At 35.0% G+C, this 14,185-nt stretch overlaps 1 long non-coding RNA gene across 1 annotated transcript in view; it reads left to right on the top strand.

Moving 5' to 3' along the window:
• Positions 1–14,185, top strand: part of LOC130541992 (uncharacterized) — a 322,187-nt gene that overhangs the window by 308 nt on the left and 307,694 nt on the right. The gene's annotated exons all lie outside the window — the stretch shown is intronic.

The raw sequence follows: 14,185 nt of genomic DNA, 5'->3' as shown, positions 1-14,185 counted from the left end.
TTATAGTTTTTAGCGTGTTTACCTTACGGTTTTCAAAGTCTTAGTGAGTTTTCTCTGCGGCCTCCCTTTTAGAGAGCTCCGCCTTTCCACGCCCACCGCCCGCGTCTGACCCCCTGACTGGCATACCTCCGGGATCGCTCCGGAGAGGCCAGGCTGGCGAAGTGGGATTGCTTTATGTTTCTGTGAGGCCGGTCTGCGATTGTCCCCAGCCTTGTCTAGTTTGACTTTACCGGTCCTCTTGGATCACAGTTCTTTGAGGCTCCACAGCGCCGTGGTACGCGAGAGATTCCTGTTGGCATGAAGGGCTTTCTGCCAGTTTGTTCTTGGGAGTTTATATAATTTCTCGAGTTTCAGTTTCATTGTCTCTAAAGTCATATGGATAATATATTTCACATTTGCAGTATGGTTTTAAGTGCTTGCCGTATGCGAAGCAAAGAAAAAAGAATGGATAGCCAATAGTAATAATAGATCTAACATAATTTTCGGCTCTTGAATTTTCTCTAAAATCTCTAGAACGGTTCTGTCTTTTAATATGGACAGGAGAGACTCCACAGGTATCAAAGCACATTGAACACGAACATTGTTGGTCCAGTACAACTTAGATCTTATCTGTATCCCTTTCTTGAGAGAACACAAACTTCAACCCATTGATCCCCATTAAGGGGGGATTTCTTCTTAACACTAAGTATATAAAAGATATTTTTACATAGATAGTACCTCTTCTATCCCATGAGGAAAAAAAAAAAAAACCTTTAAAAACAACTAATTAAAAAAAGAACCACCAATCACTTGAAAGGAGACTCGAAAAGCCAACTGACAATCGTCATGAAGTTTCTTCTCTATCATTTTTCTCTTATTTTTGATTAGAAAAAATTCAACTAAATCAGATGGTACCCCCTTCACTCTCTCCTTTGGTTCATATCTGGGTTAAAGTAATTTTGCATCTATTTTGATGTTTATTGTTACCTAAAACCTATTATGTGATACTATTTTAATTTAAAAACTTTTCCTCCCTAAGTTTTTTTATAATTTGAGACCCCCAAAATAATGTTTCTTGAATTTGATGGAAAATCCTTTTTCCTTAATGATAAATGTGGAGCACTATAATCTCCAAAATGAATTATTGAATGAATGAATGTCATTAGTACAAAGCAACAAGGGTTTTAAGTGCATATAAGTATTTAGGATATGATAAAAATAGATTTAAAATAAATGGGAAAATAAGTAAATGGTACAAGGATCATTGATTCGCTATATGAAAAAAGGATTGATCTGTATCTCACATCATACATTGAAAGTAAAATTCAGACGAGATTAAAAAGAATTGGAAGAAGATGAAGGTGCACATAGATATACTGGAAAACAGAAGAACTTTCTTTTTTTTAAATATCTACCTACTATCTATCTATCTATCTATCTATCTATCTATCTATCTATCATCTATCTATCTATCATCTTTCTATCATCCATCCATCCATCCATCCATCATATATCTATACCTACTTACCTATTATCTATATATCAATTATCCATCCATCTTATCTACCTATCAATTATCTATTATCTACCCATCCATTCTTTTATCTATCTATGATCTATCCATCCACCCATATCTATTTATCATCTATCATTCATCTATCATCTTTATCTGTCTAATTCTGTGTGGACTAGAAAAATGGAAGAACTTTCTAAGAACAGTTTCAAATTTGCAACCATAAGGAAAGGTTTGAAAAATTTTACTACACTAAAAAATTTCGGTATATAAAACAAAACAGAAAGGTGGGGGGGGGGCAAAATAAGTTGGGAGAAATATTTGTAACACTTATTTTGTATAAAAGGCTAATAATGTTTAGAGAGCTCTTACTGGAAGAAAATAAAAGAAAAATGGATAATGAACACAGGCAAACTGAATTAGTTAGCTAGGCCTGTTGTAACAACATACCACAGACTAGGTAGGTGGCTTAACAGAAATTTATTTTCTCACAGTTTTGAAGGCTAAAAGTCCAGGATCAAGATGTCCACAGTTTTAATGTCTCCTGAGGCCTCTCTCTTTAATTTGCAGATACCCTTCTCACTGTGTCTTTCCATGGCCTTTCTTACGTTGGCAGGCATCCCTGGGGTTTCTTCCTCTTCTTGCAAGAGCACCAGTCCTAGTGATTGGAGCTCCATGCTTGTAACCTAATTTAACCTCAATTTCTTCTTTAAAGGCTCTTCTCTAAATACAGTCACACTGGGGGGATTAGTACTTCAACATATGAATGAGAAGGGGGAGACACATAATTCATATAACACAAACCAATAAAGCAGAAATACTATAGTCTGTATCATGAGGGAAAAATGAAAAATGTTTATTTTCACCAGTAGTTAAAGAAATGTAAATTTAACTATAGTGAACTAACTTTTTTTGGACCAATCATCTTGGCAAATAATAAAGGCAATGGGAATAAAGATGGAATAGAAAAAAGAGTAATTCTGAAAGAAGAATGAAATTGTTCTTGGTGATAGAACTATACAGTAAATAAGAGAGAAGGATAAGCCAAAGATGACTGTGAGGTTTTCAGCCAGGATAACTGGGAGAATAAGTGAATAAAATGGAGTTTATTTGTTTAGCTTATAATGACCTGGTTCTCCCTCAGGGTGAAGGCAAAGCTTCTAGCAACCATTTTTAATAAGATGACTCTCTCCACAGTTTGTTTGGATCTGGAATAGGCACCTTATTCAAGCTGAGCCAGTTAGAGGTGTTTTTTGGCTTTGTTTATTTGGTTTGGTTTTTAGCATTGGAATTTATATTTACACTAAATTTAAAAAATTAAGTCTCTCAGATGGTGGGCCATGATATGCGTTCTTTTTTCTTTTATTTAAATTCAATTAACCAACTTATAGTGCATCATTTGTTTCAGATGTAGTGTTTTTGGAGAAATGTCTGTTCATGTCTTCTGCCCATTTCTTGACTAGATTATTTGTTTTTTGGATGTTGAGTTTGGTAAGTTCTTTATAGATCTTGGATGCTAGCCCTTAACCTATATGTCATTTGCAAATATCTTCTCCCATTCTGTCAGTTGTTTTTTGGTTTTGCTGACTGTTTCCTCTGCTGTGCAAAAGCTTCTTATCTTGATGAAGTCCTGATAGTCATTTTTGCCTTTGTTTCCCTTGGCTTTGGAGGTGTGTCTAGCAAAAAGTTGTTGCGGCCAAGGTCAAAGAGGTTGCTGCCTGTGTTCTCCTCTAGGATTTTGATGGGTTCCTGTCTCACATATAGGTCTTTCATCCATTTGGAGTTTGTCTTTGTGTATGGTGTAAGAAAATGGGCTGCAAGCGTGGTTCACCATTTGCAAATCAACATGATACATCACATTAATAAAAGAAAGGCAAGAACCATAAGATCCTCTCGATGCAGAAAAAGCACTTGATAAAATACAGGATCCTTTCTTGATTAAAACTCTCTACAGTGTAGGGATAAAGGGAACATACCTCAATATTATAAAAGCCATCTACAAAAAGCTCACAGTGAATATCATTCTCAAGGATGAAAACCTGAGCTTTTCCCCTAAGGTCGCCATGTCAGGAACACGACAGGGATGCCCACTCTCACCACTCCTAGCCTCTGCAGTCAGACAACAAAAGGAAATAAAAGGCATTCAGATTGGCAAAGAAGAAGTCAAACTCTCACTCTTTGCAGGTGACATGATACTTTATGTGGAAAACCCAAAAGAATCCGCCCCAAAATTGCTAGAACTCATACAGGAATTCAGCAATGTGTGAGGATATATAAAATCAATGCACAGAAATCAGTGGCATTTCTATACACTAACTGAGACAGAAGAAAAAGAAATTAAGAAATCAATCCCTTTTACAATTGCACCAAAAACCATAAAATACCTAGGAATAAGCCTAACCAAAGAGGTAAAGGATCTGTACTCTAGAAACTACAGAACACTTACGAAAGAAATTGAGGAAGACACAAAGAAATGGAAAAACATTACATGCTCATGAATTGGAAGAATAAACATTGTTAAAATGTCTATGATACCCAGAGCAATCAACACATTCAATTCAATCCCTATCAAAATACCATCAACATTTTTCATGGAGCTGGAACAAATAATCCTAAAATTTGTGTGGAACCAGAAAAGACCCCAAATAGCCAGAGGAATGTTAAAAAAGAAAACCAAAGCTGGTGGCATCACAGTGTCGGACTTCAGGCTATCTTACAAAGCTGTAATCATTAAGACAGTATGATACTGGCACAAAAACAGAAACATGGATCAATGGAACAGAATAGAGAACCCAGAAATGGACTCTCAACTCTATGGTCAAGTAATCGTCAACAAAACAGGAAAGAATATCCAATGGAAAAAAGACAGTCTCTTCAATAAATGGTGCTGGGAAAATTGGACTGCCACATGTAGAAGCATGACATGCAGTCTTACATACATATAAAACCTTGAGAGATATAAATTGACCATTTTCCACATACTATTTCTAGTAGAGAAGCAGAAAATGACAGTGTATAGAGAAAGGGAGAGAAAATGAGAGAGAAAGAGATGAAATCATACACTCAGAAATAGAGGAGGTGGAGAAGAGTTTAGATACAATTCCAATCTCTGTTTCTAGAATTTTCCTTAGGTCTGGTTTCATTCCTGCCCTGGAATTCTGTAAAATATTCCTGTATCCTTGACATAAAATCTACCCCACTTTTTTTTTTCAGAAGTAGATTTTGATGTTATCTTAAAGTTGAAAATATTTACTGATAGTAGTGGATAAGGGAGAAGAATTCAAAGTTGATTTGTATAGTTTTTAGCCTTTAGTAAGTTACTGAGCTCCACACAAAGTGGATCATTAGGTAAAATGTTGCTCTCCATTGTCATTCAAGGACACAGTGAGTAATGCTGTCATGCAGTTGTTTTCCGTTTCTGACTGGAACTTGCCTAATTGAGCCTGCCTATCCACAAATCTAAACATAAGGGCTGAGGCTTTTTCCTCCTCCTTTAACTATTCTTGTAAGAACCCGCAACATAACCACTGGTATGAGGTGACAGTGTATTCTAGTGCAACCTTGGTGTGTGGAATGGGGGTCTGGAATACCCCCTCATGAAGCATGCTTATGCTTTCTGGCGCTGCTCATAGTTGGCGTAGCAGATGTACTATTTTCACCTTTTGTTAGATTTCTGCCTGTATGATTTGGAGTGTCTAACAGGACCCAGCTTATGATGGCAGTTCCAAACATCTAAAAATCCAAAGTGTCAGAAGAGAATGGACCAATATATTCCCAATGCTAAGGGAAAAAAATCAATTAACTCAGAAGTGTGTGTTAAACTGTTCGTCAAGAATGAAGGAAAATAGAGATATTTTCAGACATAAAAAAACTTAAAGGAGTTTACTACCTATAGACTCTTAACTAAAATATCATAGAATATGCCTCTCTGTTATTACTAAGTCCAAAAGGAAAGCATGGCATGGAAGAAACAATAATAATTATAGAAATTGATAACATATGTCAAAAAAATTTAATTATTGGAAATGATTTCTTGTTTGTGTGTGGGTTGTTAAACAAAAATTGAAACTAAAAAAAATATTCTAGACAATTATAACAAGAGAGGAGGAGAGACATTCATGGCATCTGGTTAAAGCATCTGAAGGTCCTTGGCTTGTTCAAAAAGAGACCGGTGGATACTGAATTATATTATACTTTGTTGTAATGCTAGGTAATTAATTACTTATGGAAAATATATAAGTAAATGAAGAGATCAGAGGAGGCAGAAAAGTAGAGGTAGGAGGAAGCTTAAGATAGCACAATGTTACAAACCACAGGATGTAAAAAGGGAAAGGTGATTAATAATGCCAAATGATACAGACAGGTAAAAAAAATTGAGGTATAGATATCTATTGAATATAATATTTAGAATATTATTAGTGACCTAAGAATTGATTCACTGGGAACTGGTTGACAAAGTGTTAAGGGATGAGTGAATGACTAGAAAAAGTAAAGACAGATAAGTATTCAATACTATCTGAAAGTTTTTTTTTCCTTTTTTCTTTCTTTCTTTCTCTTTCTCTTTCTTTTCTTTTTTCTTTTCTTTTCTTTTCTTTTCTTTTCTTTTCTTTTCTTTTCTTTTCTTTCTTTTTCTAGTAGAAAAGTAATTGGATTCAGGCTTTCCAGAAATGAAGGTAATATATACTACCTTATCTTATAAATACCCTAGACACTGGAAATGGTTCTTCTCTTTTTCTCATTATTTCCAGGTTTGTTTTTTGCTTTCTTACAAGTTAAAGATGTTTAACTTCTGGTACCTTAAATAATACAGATAGAAACAGCATAGTGGGCACAGGATATGCTGTCTCCATGGGGACTTTTGACAGTCAGCTTTATTTACCTTTCCTCGGCTCATCTGACACAGACTTCCAGAGTCTAATAAGTATCTCTTTATCTTCAAAGTTACAAATCAGTACAGAAAAAGTGTTCTCAAGTACATCTCTACTCTCTGAGGGTAAAGTCTTAAAATAGTTATAAAACAAAGTTTATTTTTCTTAAAAGTAATTATTCCTGGCCTTAGTTTTCAGAGGAAATTTAAGTTCTTTGTGTAAAATAAAGACTTTAGAAATCCATTATTGAGTATTGAAATGAACATCTATCCTTATTTCAATGAAAGCATAGAAATAAGCCACTTAGCGGTATATAAAATGAAAAATAGAGTTTAGTTCAAAGACTTTGGATTTACCATAGTAAACACAATGTTTGAATAGTATGGTTACTTTAAAAATGACAGACAGTCACTCCCAGGGGAGAAATAATTTGTTGCAAGTTTGAAAGCAAATGCATTATTTAAGATGTCATTTTATAAAAAGGAAATAATGCCTTTGATATTCAAAGCACTGAAAAAGAATTTAACATACTTTGCTAGAAACCAGAGATATATTTAATGGTTAAAAAAGGTAGGGTTTTAAGAAAAAAAGACATTACCTTGTTTTTTTCTTCCGTCACAGAAAGGAGATTAGATATTTGAGGCAACTTGGGTAGAATTCAAGGAAAAAGCATATACAAATCAGATGATATAAGGTAAAATTAATAAAGCTAAATATATACAGATTGTTAAATGATAATTGAGGCAAGTCATGCTTAACATAACTGCACTTTTGAAAAAACTATAGTCATGTACATTAAATCCCAGTACTTATTAATCTTATAAACATGACTGCATGTTAAAATTAGAATACATTGTTGGTGGGAATGTAAATTGGTACAGCCATTATGGAATTTCCTCAAAAAATTAAAAATAGAACTACCATTTGATACAGCAATCCCATTTCTCCACTGTCATTGCTCTACCCTACCACTTATCTACCACACTACAGAGAACCGAAGACTAATAATCTTGCTCTTAATGCAAATGACATGACTTCACAGTCACAAATTAGGAATAGAAGACAGGCTCAACTGTTTTATTTCCAGTATAAGAGAGATGGGCTTTAGATTAACTATTCAAAAGCAAAGCCATCATTTTTAGGAGATGTTTCAGCCTTTAACTTGCTGTTCCTATCAATTTATTTAGTAGTTGACTTACTAGGTGGCTTATAATACATTAACAGTTTGCAATGTTTTATTCTTGGAAGATTTAATAAGTAATTATATTTATTAAAATTAAATGTTCCATCTCAACATGGATCAACCTAGAGGGTATTATGCTAAATGACATAAGTCAGACAGAAAAAGACAAATACCTATTTCACTTATTTGTGGAACCTAAAAAACAAAACAAACAAAAAGCAGAAACAGACCTATAAATAGAGGATAAACTGATGATAGCCAGAGGGGAGGGGAGTAGGGGGTTGGGCGAAATGGGTGAAGGGGAGTGGGAGATACAGGCTTCCAGTTATGGAATGAATAAGTCACAGATACAAAAGGCACAGTGTAGGGAATATAGTCAATGGCATTGTAATACCATTGTATGGTGACAGATGGTAACTACACGTGCGGTGAATATACCACAACGTTTAAACATGTCCAATCACTATGTTGTACACCTGAAACTAATGTTAACATTGTATACTTCCATGTAAAAAAAAGAAAAGAAAAGAAATGGATCTGAGACCTTAACAAAAATTATTCTATAGTTGTTAGAATATTTTTAAGGCCAAAGTGGGTATTAGGTGATACAATGCCTGATTGTAATGATTACAGCCTAGCTTTATATCAGAATTGTTTGCTTTTAAAAACTGGTATAAAATCTGTGTGTGTGTGTGTGTGTAAAGAGGCTAGAAAAACAAAGTTTTGAGAGAGGAATAGAGGGACAAGGTCCTGGTTCCAGGACCCTGAGATCACTACATGAGCCAAAGGCAGACACCTAACAACTAACTGAGCCACCAGGCACCCTGGGATTCATAATACTTAAAAAAAAATTTAACCTCTGTATTATATAGAAGCTTGAGTGAGTGGATGCAGACACATTTCTGGCACAGAACAAGGAATGAATGAATGATGGCTGTTTTGGTATTTATTGTCTCCACGCAGTGCCTGGTATGTTTACAAACTTATTCCTTTGAAATAACTGTGAAAACGTGCAGTTTCCAACCCAATAGTTTAGAAAACCCAGGTTCTCAGGCCATTTAAATGGATTAAGCCTTCAAGATCATTTTCATTTTTCTCTTAAAAGTGAGTTGAAATATCAAAGATCTTCCAAGTCAAGTCTCCTCTGAAAGCCTTTTTTGTTACCACACACACTGGTGAACATTGTTCAGTTGCATGGCAGGGGCATGGTGCAAAGGAGTTCCTTACTCTGATTGTACCTGTATTCATCCTGGTTAGGGAGTCCCCATAGGGAGTAAAATTCAGGTCCTTTGGCTGCCTAATTGTGATTTGAGGCTATAAGACTTGAAATTTTGCCACATCCTTCCCCTCCCCACTTTATGAGCTATTGGTAATTGGTTATGGAGTACGAAACTTCTCCCTGTAATTGCATGGCATAAACCAAGATTTCTACATTCTCTGTCATCCATAGGGGCAGCCCCTCAGTGATTTGGAAGTTTCAGCTCCGCAGTGATGAGGAAGCTTCACTCTATTGACTAGAATGTTAGACCAGTGATTTTCAAACTTCGGTGTGCATCAGAATCACCTGGAGGGCTTATTGAAACATGATTGTTTGTCCTTGTCCCCTGAATTTCTAATTCATTAGCTCTGGATGGGGCCTGAAAATTCGCTTTTCTAACAAGTTCCCAGGATATAATAATATTGCTGGTCTAGATACCTCAAAATATTCCTGTAACTGTTGATGCTAAAAAGTATTTAAAAATTTAAATTGTGACAAAATTTTAAATTGTGTACTCTCTTCATAAGGAATTTGCCACTCAAGAATCCTTTTATAGGGGCATCTGGGTGGCTCAGTCAGTTAAGCGCATCTGACTTGGGCTCAGGTCATGATCTCCGGGCCTGGGATCAAGCTCAGTGGGGAGTCTGCTTGTCCCTCTATTCCTCTCTTCTGCTCCCTCCACTCATGCTCTTTCTCTCTCTTTCTCTCAGATAGATAAATGAAATCTTTAAAAGTAAGAATCTTTTTATAAACCAATATCATATCAGATATGGCTGACACACAAAACTGTATAAAAGTTATTGATAGGGACTTAACACTGAATTTCCTCGCAAACCAAAGCATTCATTTATATGCTGACTGCTTTTTATTTTGTAATTATAAAAGTTAAACAGAAGTGCATCTAGGTGAAGTACAAAGATAGGTAAAATTAGATTTAACAATTGGAAACCATTTTTTTTTAATTCAAAAAACTTCTATTTGTATTTTTTTCAACTTTATTGAAGAATGAGTGACAGTTGTATTTATTTAGGTTGTACAACATGATTTTTAAAAGGTATACAATGTGATGATTTACTATACATATACATTGTGAAATGATGACCACAAACAAGTTAATTAACACGTTTATTACCTCACATAGTTACCTGAAACAGGTTTTCAAGAAGTATAATGCAGTTTTACTCTGAGGAACATATGTTTAGAGAAATCAAAATAGATGATGACCTAATTTGAAAGGACAGCAATAACATTGCTGAAACTTACATTCTTTGCTGGACACTGATAATGAGACTTGTAAACATATTTACTCCTAAGGAGTCAGTGTGTTCAAGAGGTAGGTGAGGTGATACTAGTAACCAACAGGTATTGTTTATTATATGCCAGGCATTGTGCCACATGCTTCCCATACATTAGCTCTTTTAATCCTCACACAACTATATGAAATAGATAGTAATATCCTTTTTATGTTAAAGATGGGAAGACCAAAGCTCAGAAAGGTTAAGTGACGTGCCACAGTCATTTACATATGTAGGATCTGGGTGAAGGTCTCACAAGTTTAAGCTTTTCGTCAGTATTGTATATAGATTTTAGTGCAGGGCAAAATTGAGAAGTCACAGATGTGAGCCCTCTCTATTGTCATCTTTTAAGAACCTTTGCTCCTTCAGAGAACTCACTCATACCCTTCAAGTACATAGCTTTTTTGTGATTTCTACTCATTTATCTCTATCAAGGGAGTTCATGTTTCATTTGCATGTGAGAACACTCACTGTAATGTGTGAACTCTGGCCTTTTAATCTTGTCTTTGTTAATTAAAGTCTCTGTTTCCTATTGAAGAAATTTTAGGCACTAGGAAGCAGGAGACCTTTTTTCAAACAAATAAAAATTCTTATCTGAAATCATATTATTCCTGAGGTTAGGTCTATAAGCTGAGCTGCTTGTGTTGTATTAGGATTCTTTGGAGCCTGGGAGAGAAACTGGGATTCCTGGGCCTGTTTCATTTCCTCTTCTGACTCTGCTCTTCTTCTGGCTCAAGTTCTATGAACTTGGCCAAGTCACCCACCCTACTTAAATTTCAGATTCCTTCTGTGCCTTTAATCTACGCATGTTTAGCTTCCATACTTTGATATCTCTATAGCATGATCTCTATCAGCACAGTATTTAAAAATCAAAGGGGCCAGTGCTTCCAATCGTTGGACTTATTTTAAAAAGCAAAGAAACAGTGTTAAGAACTAGAGTTGCATTTCATGCATCTTATGCATGCCTCTAATTTACTTTAGAGCCTAACTTATGTTTACTTCTTATTATAGGGAGGTAGTTTTGGTAAGAACTATTCTGTTCTGGCTTTTGCTTTTTTCCTTACCAGGCGTTCTATGGGCACTACTCTTGAAATGCTTGATGTGACTCAAGTTGACAAGTGCTTATTTTCCCTGAGAAAACTGTGAAAGTTGAAGGTCACTAAAGTTCTCTAAATTGGCTGAAAAATAAGTCTTATTGGTAAATGGACTTAGGGTTTTCATATGACCTGAATTTGAATGATGCCTTAAAAAATTGTTTATGTAGTTGTTTTCAAGGCTTTTTACTTTGAGGTTGGTGGCAACACCCAAATAACAAGAGTTGTGTTATTCTGGAAACAACCCCCCCCCCTTTTTTCCTGCTGAGTTTCATTAACATAGACGAGAAGTACCAGGAGCCTGCTTGACTTTATTAGCTATTTATTCTCATGGCCCTGGAAGAATAAAGGCACCAGGGAGAATTTTTGCTTTAGTTTCTTTCAGTATTTCAGTAATCAGCCCCTCAGGTAATTTTTTGGTGCCTTGGCTACTACAAATTGTCATCTTTGTATTCTGGGGTTATAAAAATTATCATATTTATGTTTTCTCTTTGGAGCTGACTCTTGGTTTGGAACATAGTTCTCTGTTTTGGATGCATTAAACCTGAAGAATATTGTTTATTTGATATCATCTATTGCTCTGCTTTTTAATCCTTTTTCTGTATTAGAATCATCTGGTGATTTAAAAAAAAAAGCATGGGCTCAATTTCTAAAGAGTCTGATTTAATTGATTCGGTACTTTAAAAAAGACTACCCAGGAAATTCAGATTTGCAGCCAGGTTGAGAGGCACTTATTGTCCAGATGTATTTTCTGCTTAGCTGCCCAGCCCTTTATTAGCTTTCCATCTCTGAATTTCAGTTCTCTGCCCCTTGGTACCCTGAACAGGATGGCATCAAAGCAGAATTTCCTCAGCCCAGTCCTCTAAGTTCAGCCCTCCAAATTAACTTTAGGAAGCTCAGATCAAATATGCAAAACAGAATTAGAGGAATGATTCAGGTTATTTAGTTAATAATCCTTTTAGCTCTAGGAAACCAGAGGAGCCTTATGTGGCTTTAGGCCTAATTTGGTTTAAATTGACTTGGTAATTGAACTTGATTTAACAGCGATTTGTATCGGTACTTTTACCTTAGGAAACCAGGCTGAAAATTGATCTGTTACATATATGTGTTCCTGTGTATGTCATTGTCTGAGCAAGAAGTGCTATATATCACTCTAGTTGGATTTTGTCCAGTTTTTATGTGGCCTATTGCTATTTGTGAAAGAATTATTTTATTTATATTCTTTTGTAACTTTGCTGATCAATTTTTACAGTTCTATATAATGAAGGAGAACGTGGTCATTGTTCAGAATCTACTCCTATATGTTCATTGTCATACTTATGTCTCTATACAAATGAAATTATTTGAAGATCTGGAAGGTGAGTAGGTGGGAAAATTGTTATTATTTTTCATTTACTCTTTTTTTTTTTAAATGATCAGTACAATCTTGATTAGACTTTTTTTTAAATGATTAGACTTTTTTTATTAGACTTTTTTTTATTAGACTTTTTTTAAATGATCAGTACAATCTTGATTAGACTTTTTCTTCTGAATATTTTTACTTTGAAAGAGGAAGCTCCCACCTTCTCTGCCATCCATAATTATTGCTAAAGAAGTTAAGAAACCATCCAGTGATTGAACAATTAAGATCTTAATAGTTATTACTTAGATGCTGAAGAACTGATTGAATCTATTAATATTCCTAGATTTCATATTAAGAATAATTAATATTCTATCAAAAATTATTGACACAGAATTTAGTTTGTGGAAGGGCTTTTTCCTTATTGAATAAAAGACCTAGAGAGACTTATGTATCTTTTCCAGTCTCCTTTTTCAGGCAACTGATTATTTGAACCATGTTATTTAGCATTTAAATTTCTATTTTTGATATTCTTTTATTATAAAAGCTAATGCACACTTAGACAATTCGGCAAGGTACAAATAAGGAAATGAAAACACCCATAACCCATCATGGTTGATCCTTTCTTAATAACGTTTGGAAACAAAAGTTAGTTCCTGACCTGATAGCTATTTCAGAGTTTATTATCTTGAAAGTTATAGATTCTTCCTTTTATGTGTCATTCCTATTCCAATTTTGATCTTTTTTTCCTGAGGCTAAAAACTTAATTTTCTCCTAAAACACTTTAAATACTTTGAAAGAAGAATACAGAGCACTCATGTACCTTCTATGTGAAATGAAGCAAATCCACTTAATATTTGCTCCTAATATTCCATTTACTGGACAAATGTTAACATCAATGGATTTTTCCAGTTTCTCTAAAACTCATTTAAATTTGTATTATTAGGATTGGACACAAGTCTGTGAATCAGCAGTATTCTGATTATTTGTGTCTTTTCCCTGACCCCACAGATCTTTCCAAATTCAGCTGAAAATTCATCCCCTTTAAGATTCTTTTCTTAGCTGATGCCCTCATCAGGTCTAATACATTTATCTTTGTGAAGATGTTTTGGTGACCCACAGGGTCAGGGAGTATGTCTTTGCAATTTTCAATTGTATGACCTCTGTCCTATATCCTTTAGCTCTCTAAAATTCAGTCTGTTTTATATTGATTTATTCTTGTAAATGACTCTGTGTCCTTTAGCCCTTTTGTTTTCTATGAATGACATGTAAGCTCATTTTAGGGTCATGGGAAGAAGGGGGGCAAGTCAACTTTCTGTTTTAGTATTTTTCCTTGTGTCGCTTCCCTAACTCCTAATGACCTAGTATGGATTATATTTATAGTTATTCGTTAAAGTTGAAAGAGTCTTATAAAGATTGATTTGGAAAAGTCCCTTAGAGATTGCTCTCGTATGGATGGATCCCTGGGGATGATTTCTCCCATTTGTTGTGCTGCTTGCTTTTCTTTTTGTGCTTTTCCTTGTTTGCCAGCAGCTTCATCTTTCATAGAAATTATCTTCTGTGTGCTGTGTCACTTTGAGGAAGTTTTCTCGTTGCCAATTATAATATACTACAGGGTTAACCTGTTCTAGACCATTAGTTTCTGTCCTTGGGTGA

Source organism: Ursus arctos, unplaced genomic scaffold, assembly GCF_023065955.2.
Source record: "Ursus arctos isolate Adak ecotype North America unplaced genomic scaffold, UrsArc2.0 scaffold_29, whole genome shotgun sequence".
Lineage (NCBI taxonomy): Eukaryota > Metazoa > Chordata > Mammalia > Carnivora > Ursidae > Ursus > Ursus arctos.
The sequence above is the reverse complement of the archived record's forward strand: the minus strand, read 5'-3'. Positions and strand labels throughout refer to the sequence as shown.